The sequence below is a fragment of the Rhopalosiphum maidis genome, chromosome 3 (assembly GCF_003676215.2).
Source record: "Rhopalosiphum maidis isolate BTI-1 chromosome 3, ASM367621v3, whole genome shotgun sequence".
Classification (NCBI taxonomy): domain Eukaryota; kingdom Metazoa; phylum Arthropoda; class Insecta; order Hemiptera; family Aphididae; genus Rhopalosiphum; species Rhopalosiphum maidis.
Genome location: NC_040879.1, coordinates 40,352,625 through 40,365,514, shown reverse-complemented (window position 1 = coordinate 40,365,514; position 12,890 = coordinate 40,352,625). Strand labels below are relative to the sequence as shown.

Sequence of the window (12,890 nt, the reverse complement as noted above, 5' to 3'; positions counted from 1 at the left end):
TACTAACATAAATAAATGTGTACTTAAAATGCTAAGGTTAATTTTCTTTAATTTTTTGGTATTTTATTGTTTATACGTTTTTTTTTTTTAAAATTTTATTTTATTGAAATGATTTATTTATTTTATTATTATTGTGATTGCTAAAATAAAATTATATAAGTAATATTTGAATGTTATATCCAGTACCCTTAAACTCTTTTTAAGGTTTAATCCACTTAATTGGTCACTTAAAATAACCTTTTTTTTTATTCTATACTGGGTCTTCCAAACTTTATATGATGATAAATTTCACTATAAAATATTTCAATTAGGAAAAAATGATTTTAAATCGTATTATCTAGATGAATTTTTTATTTATAAAAAAAGTATAAAAAAAGTATAATAATTGTAATATATTTTTTTTATTTATTAATTAAAGGGGTTTTTAAAATATAATCAGAAACCTATATTTTTAAAATATGCTCAGTTTTTTTTTTTTAATGTATTTTGACTTGTCATTTATAGGTTAATAGTTAATGAAGCTTTTGACATTTGAATTTTATAAAATTTCAAGTTAGCAATACCTAATAATAGTATACATTTAAGTTTTTGTTAATTGTAGAGTATTAATATAGATCATTTTATGTGCTATCGAAATCAAATTATTTAAATTAATCACATATTATATTATGTCATGTAATTATATTCTAATTTAATTCATAACCCTGTGATTATTGTGATTATAGGTAAGTACCTATAACTTATACTGCATTATTTTGTCAATACTTTACTACTACAGTATATCAATATTTTTTTTACTTTTTCACACTTTACAAGGTACTTTTTATTTATTTTAAATAATATAGCTAAATATATGATTTATTCAAATAATGAATTAAACTGTGATTTTTAATGGACCAAAGTGCCCTATGCCACAATCTACCTAAATAATTATATACATTCAATTTTAGATAATTATTTAAAAGCAAAAAAAATTGAATATTTTCTTATAATTAATTTAGATTTAAGCAGGATAAATTTGTACTAATATTTGAATATTAATATTCATAGTTACTTTACTTATACACCATAAGTTAACGATCAAGTATTAAAATTAATTAAAGTACATGGTTTTATTTTAGATACATCATACATGTATAGGTGGTTCTAGTCGGTTAAAAATAAAATGGTTTTTAGACTCTTATTGGCAGAGACAAGATTGTGGGACTTTGAATGGTTTGGTTTTAATATTTAATTCTATGAAAATAAAAACATTTCTTAACATAACCTCTAGAGAACCGTTGGAACACTTATTCAAAGTTCAAATTTTTGAAAATGTTATAATATTACCATTTTTAAAAAAGGTTGTTCAATAATATGATTCATATGTACTAAAGAAATATGTATTTCTGAAAAATTCCTCGGCAGTTTTCTAGAAGAGATGTTAATAAATGTTAGGTATTTTACAGAATTAAAATCGCACTAGTCTTACAATTTTGACATAACTGAGGTATATTTCTACTCGAAAAGTGATGGAATAGGTTTTCTCTTTTCTATGCTCGCATTCATTAACATGTACCTGTGACATGATTTGCCTAATTCCTACTCCTTAGAAAACGACCGATTGAATCCCCCGTATATTAACGTTTGTTTCATTAGATATAGTATTTACCTATACATTAATACATTAATAATGTGTATCGTGCTCGAGTCATTAGTACATCATTTTTAAAGGTTATAGGTACAAATTATATTATCATATAATAAACATCCTCTATACTAATTTTTTTAAAGTGCCTATACAATATAATATATGTATATATATTTTTTAATTAAATATTTAACAGACAACAGTACAAATAAAATAATAAAAATATTCTTATTATTTGATATTTACTGACAAACCATAAATATGTATAGATATTAATAATTATTAATTACACTAATACAATATAATTCATAAGTTTAATTTAACCGGTATACACGTACACGTACTTATATGTACTCATTTAAGTCTTTTAGCAATGAAATAAATTAATAGTAAGATTATTTTTGATAATGTCAAGTGCAGAAGCTTCGTAAAATAATTTTTTTTTTTTGGGTAAAAGGGTAAAAGATTAATTTTGTTGGTATATATTGTGTGATATCTAGAGCAATTTTTTGGAATAAATTTTAATATTTTATTTTGTATTTATTTTAACGAATCTTTAATTGTTTCATAACAATCAATGAATTAATAAAATAAAATGTGTAACTTTTTACCAAATTATTAATGAATTACAATTTAAATTACAACCATACACAAATAAACTATGAAAAAATTAAAACATCATTCAATAAAATTGTATGTTTGTAAATGTAGTTATCTTTCTCTTAATATTTTTTCTTTATTTGGGAGTACTTCAGCATTGATTATAGAATAGACTATTCTATGATCAATGACGTAAGTATATTTATGAATTGGCATTTATTTAATTGAGTCTAAATCAAGGAACCATATTCATTCACAAATCACAATACTTCTTTAAAATCGTGCATCAGGAATTGACATTGAAAAATTGGCTTCTGAAAATCAATGCCAATCATCACATTCAGTGGTGCTGTCAAGGGGGGTGGGCTAAAGTGGCTATATCCCCCCCCCTTTGCAGTATTTTTATATTTTTTTGAAATATTAGATTCTGAAGGAAATGAGGAGAGTATTGATTTTACAATGACGTATTTTTTTTTATTGTGTCTACCATCACGTTTTGAAGTAGAAATAATGTTTTGATTTTTGACTTCGACTCCTCTGTGAAAAAGAAAATTAATATAGTTGATACTTAGGGGTCAACGGTAAAAAATTTACTATAGTTTTCAAAAGCGTCAGGAAAAACCTTAAAAGCGTAACGGAAAAATAGGAATTTTTACACATAATCAGGTTTTGACAAAATCGTTTTTTTTTTTTATTTTGCTGTAACTCAAAAACGAATCGTCGTATACACTTGAAATTTTCACCAAATGTTGATATTAGTGTTGTCTATTTACGATTAAAGTTTCAAAATATTTTGACCTTTTTTAAGCTATATATGTATAGAAAATAGAAATTTTCGATTTTTCTAAGTTTTTATTTTTGGAATGACTAAAAAAAATTGGCTTTTCTAAAATCTTTAAAATTTAATACAAGGTTTATTAGTTGTACTTATCGTATTAAAAAAAAAAAAAATTGTTAGTCACAGTTTTTAATATAAATATTTAAAGTTCAAATTTTTACAAAATATATCAATATCGTGAAAATTTGCAAGGAATTTTTAAGTTAAAAATTCGTAAAATTTTTGTGATTTGTACCTAAGGTTAAAAAACTTAATACAAGGTTATCCATAAGTTTTCCTTCAAGTAACTGTAAAAATAATTCTAGCGTCAATACAGAAAAAAATTTATAAGCGTGTGAAATTTATTTTTATGAAATCGAGTAAAATAACGATATATTATAATTTATATATACCTAGTAATAATATAATATATCCTACTAATTATCCTAAACTGATAAATCATCTCCTTTAAGAATCGTTTTTTGTATACAATGATACCTGTCATGGCATTCAAGTGTAACACATAATATCCATTATAGTGACCTACTCTTCATATCTATTATACAGCAGAGCGATACCCACTTTCCCACCCTTTTTGAATTTAAATATGGAAATTGTCTTTCAAATTTTAATTATTTAAAATACTCTTTATAATAAAACTCTTTACAACGAAAAACTCTATGATATAACGTCAAAATTATATAATAATGGTTGGTTTGCTTTATATCCCATTAGTCAATTTATTGTCTGAGACGTATGGTCACTCTCAATAATGAAATAATATTTTATGTTGTATAACACAATTTACCTGTTATTGTATTATACATTTATAAAAGTAATCGTCAAAAATGCCGAAATTTCTAAGAACGATTACATTCTTTCATTATCTACTTTTAATATCGTAATAAAACCGTTATTATCGATATCGAATATATTATTCATTTTAATTATTATCGATGTAATTTCTAACAAAAATTTTATTTTTTTTAAACCCTCTCTATTACGAAAATTCTCTTTAACGAAAGAAATCTCTTTGTCCCTTCCTATTCGTTATAAAGAGTTTTCACTGTAGTAAATACGTTAACGGAAAATCAACGTTAATATGTTATCAGTATTTTTGTTTTGATGTTGTTTTGGATTTTCAATAACTCAAGTTAAAATTATTTAACCTCCTCATAAAAAATCCTGGCTTCGCCTTTGATCACATTAATTAGGTATCTAAATTCTAAGTATAAGTAACCTAATCATCATAATTATTTGTTAATATTAATCTGTAATATAATAATTTGTGCATTGTTTAATATGTTATACCTAGAAATAAAATAAAATATAAATAATAAAATTTCGTTTGGCGACTCCCAGAGTCCAGTGTTTTTATAAAATTGTAAATTGGCCCACCAACTACAAAGGTTAGACCACCCTGATTTACAACAAGCTATATACATACAACGCCGCAACTAGGGGAGGGGACGGGGGCGCTCAGCACCACCAAGGGGCCTCAGTTTATAGTAAATTGGGACTCCGAAATATATAGAATTCTTAAATGTAAATTTGAAAGTAGGCAGTAAATAATAAAAGCTATAACGTAAATAAAATTATTGATGATATTGCTAATTAAAAAGCAAGTAAAACAATATTCGTAAGTAAATGTTATTTTGTAGAACGTATTTAAAATTTTAATTATACATAGGTGTGTATAATAGTTTTATATGATATAATAGTTTTTTATAGTGACGATGTGAGTCTCGTGAATTTACATTGTAAAATTTTACCGATAAGGTAAACTTACCAAAAAAAAAATGTACAATTTACATTTTTTTATCGTTCAAAAAGTTGAGTAACCATTTTTTTTATTTTTTTATCAAGATATTAGGATTATAGTTTATAATAAAAATCAGGATTTTTATAAAGTGATAATGACCGATAAAATGTTTTTTATTTGTTATACTTTATTAATTATTTCTATACTTAAACAAAGAATAGAAAACTATAATAATTAATTGTTATTTTTAATAAAGGGGTTAAATACTAATGCTTTATTTCATAATTGTCTCGCCTTCTTTACATAATATTGTGAAAAATTCAATAGATACCTACACTATAAATTGAATTTCAATAAAAATTTACCAATTTTACCGGTAAAATTACTCTGTTAAATACAAAAAACTTTTTTTATGGAAAATCCACATCACAGGCTGATATCTAGGTGCTTTTATTAATGAATATTCAATATATTATACAGATATTAAACAGGGGCCCCATAACATTTTTGGGCCGTAGCCATTTTCCTCCACTGTCCATTTTCCTTCAAAAAAAAAAAAAAAGGTTGGTTTCCATTTTCCTCCACATTGTTTTTGACTAAAATTATGTCTATTTTCTTTCAATATTTTAGTCAGTGTTGTAGTGTCGTGTTCCGTATTATAAAGATAGAGTATGGCTAGGATCACATTTTGCGCGTATCTGTTGATTAAATTCTGGACGCTTAATTTCTAGGTATGTAATAAAGAAAAATAATTATTCATGACATTTATGTCTAATTATTATTTTCTTTAAACAAGTATTCATGCGTTGCTGGAATGTCCTATAATTATAAAAAATATAATATTATGTACTGTAGTGGTTATACTATATTTTATATCTTATAAAGTTAAAATATTTTACATATTGTCTGGTTGCGTTATCACCAACCACTTACTATTATCTATTTTATATCATTATTTTATTTATTGATTGATGCATCTTTATCGACGTACGCATTTTATTATTATATTCATTCTCTCTTTAACTATACCCGCCAAGCTCAGCGTGTACGGTACTACGGTGTATTATTATATTATAATTATCAGGGCTCGAGACTTATAGCACTTAAAATCATTAAAATAAGCACATAAAAAGCGTTTTACAACATCATTATAAGCACTCAAATAAGCATTTAAAAAACTTAAATTTGAGCAAAAAAATTTTTAAATGTTAAAATAGGTGTGGACATGATTTGAAACTGTACAAAAAATAATATAATTAAAGATTACAAAAAATATTGAAACAAAATGATTAAGAAAAGTTTCTAACTAAAAAATAAAAAAATTAAAAAATCTTTATAGATATTGTTCAATAATTATTACGATACACAATTCGCGTATTCAACTTCGACCAGCTTTCAACGGTCTCCCCTCCCTTAGACCACCAGGACCAGTTGCACGACATATGTACGTACGTACGGTGTTGAACGCGAGAGAGTTGTTCCGTAATCGCCGCTCGAGTTGGTGATCGCGGTGTGTGACGCGCGTCACGTAAAAGGCCCCCGTGTTTTTAACTTGTGTGTGTGCTGTACTTGTGCCGCCGCAAGTTGGCCGTTGCATACTTTTCCCGAGTGTACGACCGTTTTCGTCGCTCTTTGGTGCTGTCCTTCACGGTTATACGAGTTGTCCCGTGTGTTCGATCTAATTTGTCGGTGATGTATATAAATATGTCCCGTCGCTGTTCCGTGCCGTCGTGTCGTCTGCCGTCGCTATTACGTGCCGCCGTGCCCCATTATTTCGTCGTTGTAACGCGCCGTCATCTTTGTGCGTTTCTAACATGCTTTTCGTGGGCGTCATTCCCAGTCGACAAATACATAATATTAAATCTATCTGTGCGTCTTACCGTCGTACGTATCGACGTCGTTAGCGTGGTGTTCCTGTCATCGATCATCGGTGTGCTACATCTTCACCAGGCAGATCAACCATAGTGGACCCGGTGATAAATCTTTTATTTTGTATTATTTCATTTGTAATATTGCCTTTTCGGCGTTTGATAATTGTGTAATTAATCTAATTATTTACTATTATTTATTAATATTTTCAACCCCTTGAGCGCCCGTCCCATATTATTGTAGTTATTTTATTGCATTTTGCATCCGTGTAATAGTACGGTGGTACTGATTTGGCCCGTCATTAACGTATAACACTTATTGTCTTTATATATATATATATATAAATGGTTACCCGTCCTTCCCAGGTCACGTCGAAATTTATTATTATTATTGAGATATTGTCTGGGTATTATTCTTTTTTATATAGTCTTTTTTTTTGTCACCATCAAAGGTCAACCGCCATCTCCGTAAGAACCTTGTGGTACAGATATTATAAAAACAACTAAGCTTCACTTTCGAGATATTTTGTCTTATTGTTTATAGATTTTTCGAGGGATTTTCTGAAAAAACTATAAAAAGTAGAAAAACTGACGAAAAAGCAAAAATAATTAGAACAATAGGAAATAAGCATCTTTATTAAAAAATTGTTGAAAAAAGCAAAAAAAACACTTTCAAATTTCATAATTGAACGTGTTGTAACATGACATTGTACACTTTCATAGCACTCAGCTACATTTTAAATCAATCCATAAAAATAAGCAAATGCCTTAAGTCCCGAGCCCTTATAACTATACTTGAAATATTAAATTTGTTCTTTTATTTTTAATTTAACATTTTGACAACGAATGACGATTTTATTATTTTGTTTATTGGAGGAAAATGGACAGTAAAGGAAAACGGTATCTCGTTTTTCGAGAAAAATGGACTTGCCCCATTTTTTGCACCAGGGCCCAACAAAACTGTAAAAACCTAGTTATAACACTGTATATACATACCTACGCTTGTAGTTTGTTGCATACGACAAAATCTCAGTATAGACATGTTTATAATATATCAGTGTACATACTACGCCATTATTAGAATGAAAATACCAAGCTATAAGCAAAGAAAAATATAAAAATTCTCTTCGTGGTATTAGGTTTAGAGTATTCAGAGTAAGTATAACATAGGTAGATGTACTCGATAATGGATGTGTTACGTGTTTAGTAAAATCCCTAATACCTATACATTAGTCTAAAAAAGTTTAAAAATTGTTAAAAATTAATAATTACAATAGAATATAAATTTAACGACTGAAGGTTTTTTGAAAAAAATTCATTAAAAAGAAATGATATATTTACGAAATGTATGCAAGTAATAATAATATATAATACGTATATTAATAAAAATAAATAGAATACATTTAAGTTATATTAATAGTATGTAAATTATACATTAAAAAAAAAAAAAAAATAGCTTATAGATATCCAGCCGTTGAACAACTGTTGTGCCAATCTAACCATGAAAATGCTCGCAATTATAATAAGTTTGATCGACAAGTATCTATTTCATAAAAATATAACAATAAAATAGTTTTTAAATTTGCTTTAAAAAAGTAACACAAAATCAATTCGTTGAAAAAAATGTTTTTGAATGAAAATGTTATGATTCAATAATATATTTCCTTACATAATTTCGTTAAATAAAGGTTTCACTGTAATAATAATATAGTCAATAGCTAATAGCTTCGGCTTTTCGTTTCCAACTTCAATTTTTTTTTTTTTGGTAAGAAATTAAATCTAGCTGGTACTTTGAGAAGTAAAATAGTAATAATTAAAAAATGCCAGTACTTTTTAAAAAATTAGTAGAGAAAAAGGTTTTTACAAAAAAAAAATTTAAATTTAAATTTGATAAAATTGATTTACTAACATGATTTAAAAACGAATAACCGTAGGTATTTATAGATACCTATTTAAAATTTTTACAAATGTTTCTAGTTTCTATTAGTATTTTCGATATAGAGTATCATTTTCTAACTATATTGACGACTTGAGCTATTTAGATATTCCCATACATGTTTTTTTACACAAAAATCTTAATTAAATTTAAAAAATACAACGCAGGTGAATTCGATACAAACTCTACAACTGAGTGGTTTTCTATAATTTCTCTCGTTTTAAACATATACAATGTAAATATTTTTCTAAGGTACCAGTTTGTCCTAGATTTTTTTTACTACAACAAGAATCTTTTACAGTAGACATCTAAACTAATTCTAAAGCTAATTTACTTGTTGCATCCAAAGAAATTTACATTTTCATTTTCTTAATTTCCAAATAGTCACAACTTTAAAGTGTTTAATTAAATTCAATCGAATTTATAATACCCGTATATCCGTGATTCTTAAGTATCAAGTAAATATTGATAAAATTAATAGGTTTTCGATTATGATTATCGTTATTATATAAGTATGTACATAGACGTACATACATAGTACATATATTGTATTTCAATAATTTTTGTTTATTTAAATCGAACAATTGGAGTTATAAGCCAAAATTCAACTTAAACGACTTAGACTTATCGAGATAATCGAATTATCGAGAAAATTTATCACACATATCATATTATAATGAAATGCGGGAATGGAATTCCTTCGAATTATCGAAAATTGGACTTATAGAGGGGTTCCACTGTATATACAAGAATATAATTTACCGAGCTTCGGTATTTCACGTTTATATGTTCTGAGGTTTTAACCGTACTCGTTATTTTCTTGTTTCCTATCCAATATCCATTCACTATTATATTTAAAAATTTTAATATTAGCTATTTACATTTAAAAATGGAATTCGTTACGTAAGGTTTCAGAGCAAATAGTAAAATTGTGCATTGTAACAACGGATATTTTTACAAAATTAAATGTACAAGATCCAATTCACAATCATTATACAATGTATACAAACAGACTGTTCTGCAACCGGTATTATATACTACATTTTATTATACTTGTCTTAATACATTTTTTTAGTGAATTGGATAATATCTATTTTATTTCTTGAATTAGGAGGTTGAAGGATTTAGTAAATTTCTCAAAAATTTTAAAAGAACAGTAGTGTGAAAAAAATCTGTTTTACTTTCTGGAAATAAAAAATACATTATATTTAATATTTTTAAAATTGTAATAAAATATTTTTATAAGGTTCTAAAAAAAATAACATGTACTATTATTTAATTTAAGCACTATAGCCTTATAGGTATTATAAATTTACACATTTTATACAATATATATAAATAATGATTGTTTTTTTAAGCTATGAATCAAATTAGTTGAAATTATAACATGAATAAAAAAAATTTTATATAAAATTTAAAAATATTATCATAAATATTTTAATTTACTTTAAATTAGTTGTTTTTAATGAGTACAATTTTATAAAAATGAAAATATTTATAGGTAATATGTATAATAATAGTTACACTAATTTAATTGTTTAATATGTTTTTTATGTAATAAATATGATAATTTGTGGTAAAAGTCTTGAACATTGGCTTAACAAACTGTATTATCAATTTCTTAAAGGTCTTATTGTTGGAAATTTATTACACGAAAAGCGTCCTCACCCACATGGTCCAGATATGGACTACTTGGCGCTAGTTCAAGTAAAAAAAAATATTTTAAAAAGGTGTGCAGTGGAATGTACTCCACATAGAGACGTTTTTGAAGAAGAAACGTCAAGGTAACAATATTTTCTTTTCAAAACCATAAAGTGAAAGCAGTATTTTTCATTCTGGCCAATTGCTGTACACATACTTTTTTCATTTGTCTCAATCATACATAACTCTTTAGAGTACGGGGCCTAGAAAATCGGCTAGAATTTTCCTTTAAGGACTTTTTTAAGGACTATAGAAAGAACTAGAGCGGCAGCCCAACTAAAAATACCTGGTGATCTTGTTGAATATGCAGGTAATTTGGTAGATCCTCGCTACAGCAATATTTTCAGAATAGGAAATGGTCGAGCCATGTTCAGAGGCTTTGTCATGGGTGGTCCTGATGCTGGATCAGCAGTAGTATTTATTTCACCATCATTAGAAAAGTAATTAAATTTAACTGTTTTATCGAGAACATGCATTTAGATTAGGATAACCTACTCCTTTGTATATTAAACATAAATCAACATTTTAAGCCTTTTTACTTTTGCTCAAGAACTATACATAGACGCCACGTTTAAAAGTAGGCCACTTACTCCACCAACCGAACAGTTATTAATCATTATGGCCATGTACATGGACCAGGTAAATTTTGTTTAGACTATTTATATATATATATATAATGCTATATAGTATTCAATTATACCAACTTATACGAACTACAACTAACTTATAAACTATATAACTATTTTATTTATTTTAATAGGCATTTCCAATGGCATATGCGTTGATGACGCGTAGAACCGAGATGGCTTATAGAAGTGTGTTGGACCATATTAGAATGTGTATTCCAGAAATATTTTCAAAATAAAAAATGTATTTGTTTTTACTAAGCGAGTTAGTAATTTTGAAAATAATCTTAGAAAAATGTATTAAATTACTTGTCTAGTAGGTACATACTTTTTTTTTAATTACCCCAACATTTTTAAATATTATAATTTATGTATAAATCATATACATAATTGTTTAGTGTTCTACTAAAGTAGCCATATGATATATACTCCATTTTCTAGTTAATGATATTAATTAAAATATTTCGATTCATAATATCAATATAGAAACCTTGCTTAAAGTCTAACAAGATTATGGGAAAAGATATGTTAGACTCCAGCAAAGACCCGTTCAAAGAGCTTGTCGTCGGGCTTATTCAGCTGGATCGAAAAATTAATTCAGCCTGTGAACGGCTGACTCAGGGCCGAATTTCGACAAGGGAATTCCCTTTGTATACTAGGCATTTAGCTTATGACGTAGGTATGAAATATCCCTGTAAAGAAATAAAGAAAATAATTTATTATTAAATTAATAAAAATATGAAAAAATTAATATTTTGGGAGCATATACTTACAAAATAATTTTTTTTTAGAACGAAGACACGATAATAGAATTAATGTAATTGTTCCAGCGCAAATTGTAGAAACCATTGAAAGTTAGTCAATAAAAAAATAACTAAAATAATATTTGTCTTGGTAATGAAAAAACACATGCGTGCTTGCCTTGTGGGCACAAGTGTTTGTGTTCAGACTGTGTAGATCAAATATCTAACCGATGTCCAATCTGCAACAGTCTGATCATAAACATTGTCCGTATATATGACTATAGTCCGGCTCACGAAAAGTGTTTTTTTTTAAATTATAAGGGTGACAAAGTGGAGATAATTCTGAAATTGGAGAAATTTTAATGAAAAAACAAAACACTATTTACTTTGTATAATAATCTATCTAGTAATTAATTTTCTTATAAAGAATTAAAAAATAAATAAACAGTAATAATATTTAAATTTAAATGTATAAGTGATGAATGCATTATTTAACAAACTGGTATATTGCTTAAAATATATTTGATATTTTACAATAATAACTATTTGAATAATTTGTAACAATTTTAGTATTTAAGTTAAGATTACAAAAGTGCCAGGATAATATATATTATATCTACATAAATGATGTAATTTTTTACATAACATACAAATACAATTAGTTAAAAATTAGTGGTATGACACATAGGTATAGTATGAAATTAAAAAATAAATATTTTGGTAAGAAACTGTTTTTCCAACACAAATTATTTTTTTTCATATTTATTTAAGTTGAAGTTAGTAATAACTATATATATTCAATAACATAAATTAAATACAGAATTTTTAATAATCAAATTTTCAAATTTAGAAGACAAGATTAGTGGATGCAGACTACAACTTTTTGTTTGCTGATGTTGGGTGTCAGGGAAGGATCTCAGATGGAGGCGTGTTAAAGAATAGTATCCTATATGAAAAATTAGAAAACTATGAACTTGGCATACCAAATCCCCAACTATTACCTGCAAGAAATAGGCCAGTACCTTACGTGTTTGTCGCGGATGGTGCATTTGGATTACACGATAATATAATGAAACCCTATCCTGGGTTCAAGAAAAAGGTTCAGTAAAAAGGGTGTTCAACTATAGACTTTCCCGAGCTCGACGTGTTGTGGAAAATGTGTTTGGCATTTTGTCGGCGAAATTTAGAGTATTAAGAAAACCATTGC

The 12,890-nt window shown here is 26.7% G+C and overlaps 1 pseudogene; it reads left to right on the top strand.

Moving 5' to 3' along the window:
• Nucleotides 1-9,502: 9,502 nt before the first annotated feature.
• Nucleotides 9,503-11,179, top strand: LOC113555911 (annotated as a pseudogene).
• Nucleotides 11,180-12,890: the final 1,711 nt, after the last annotated feature.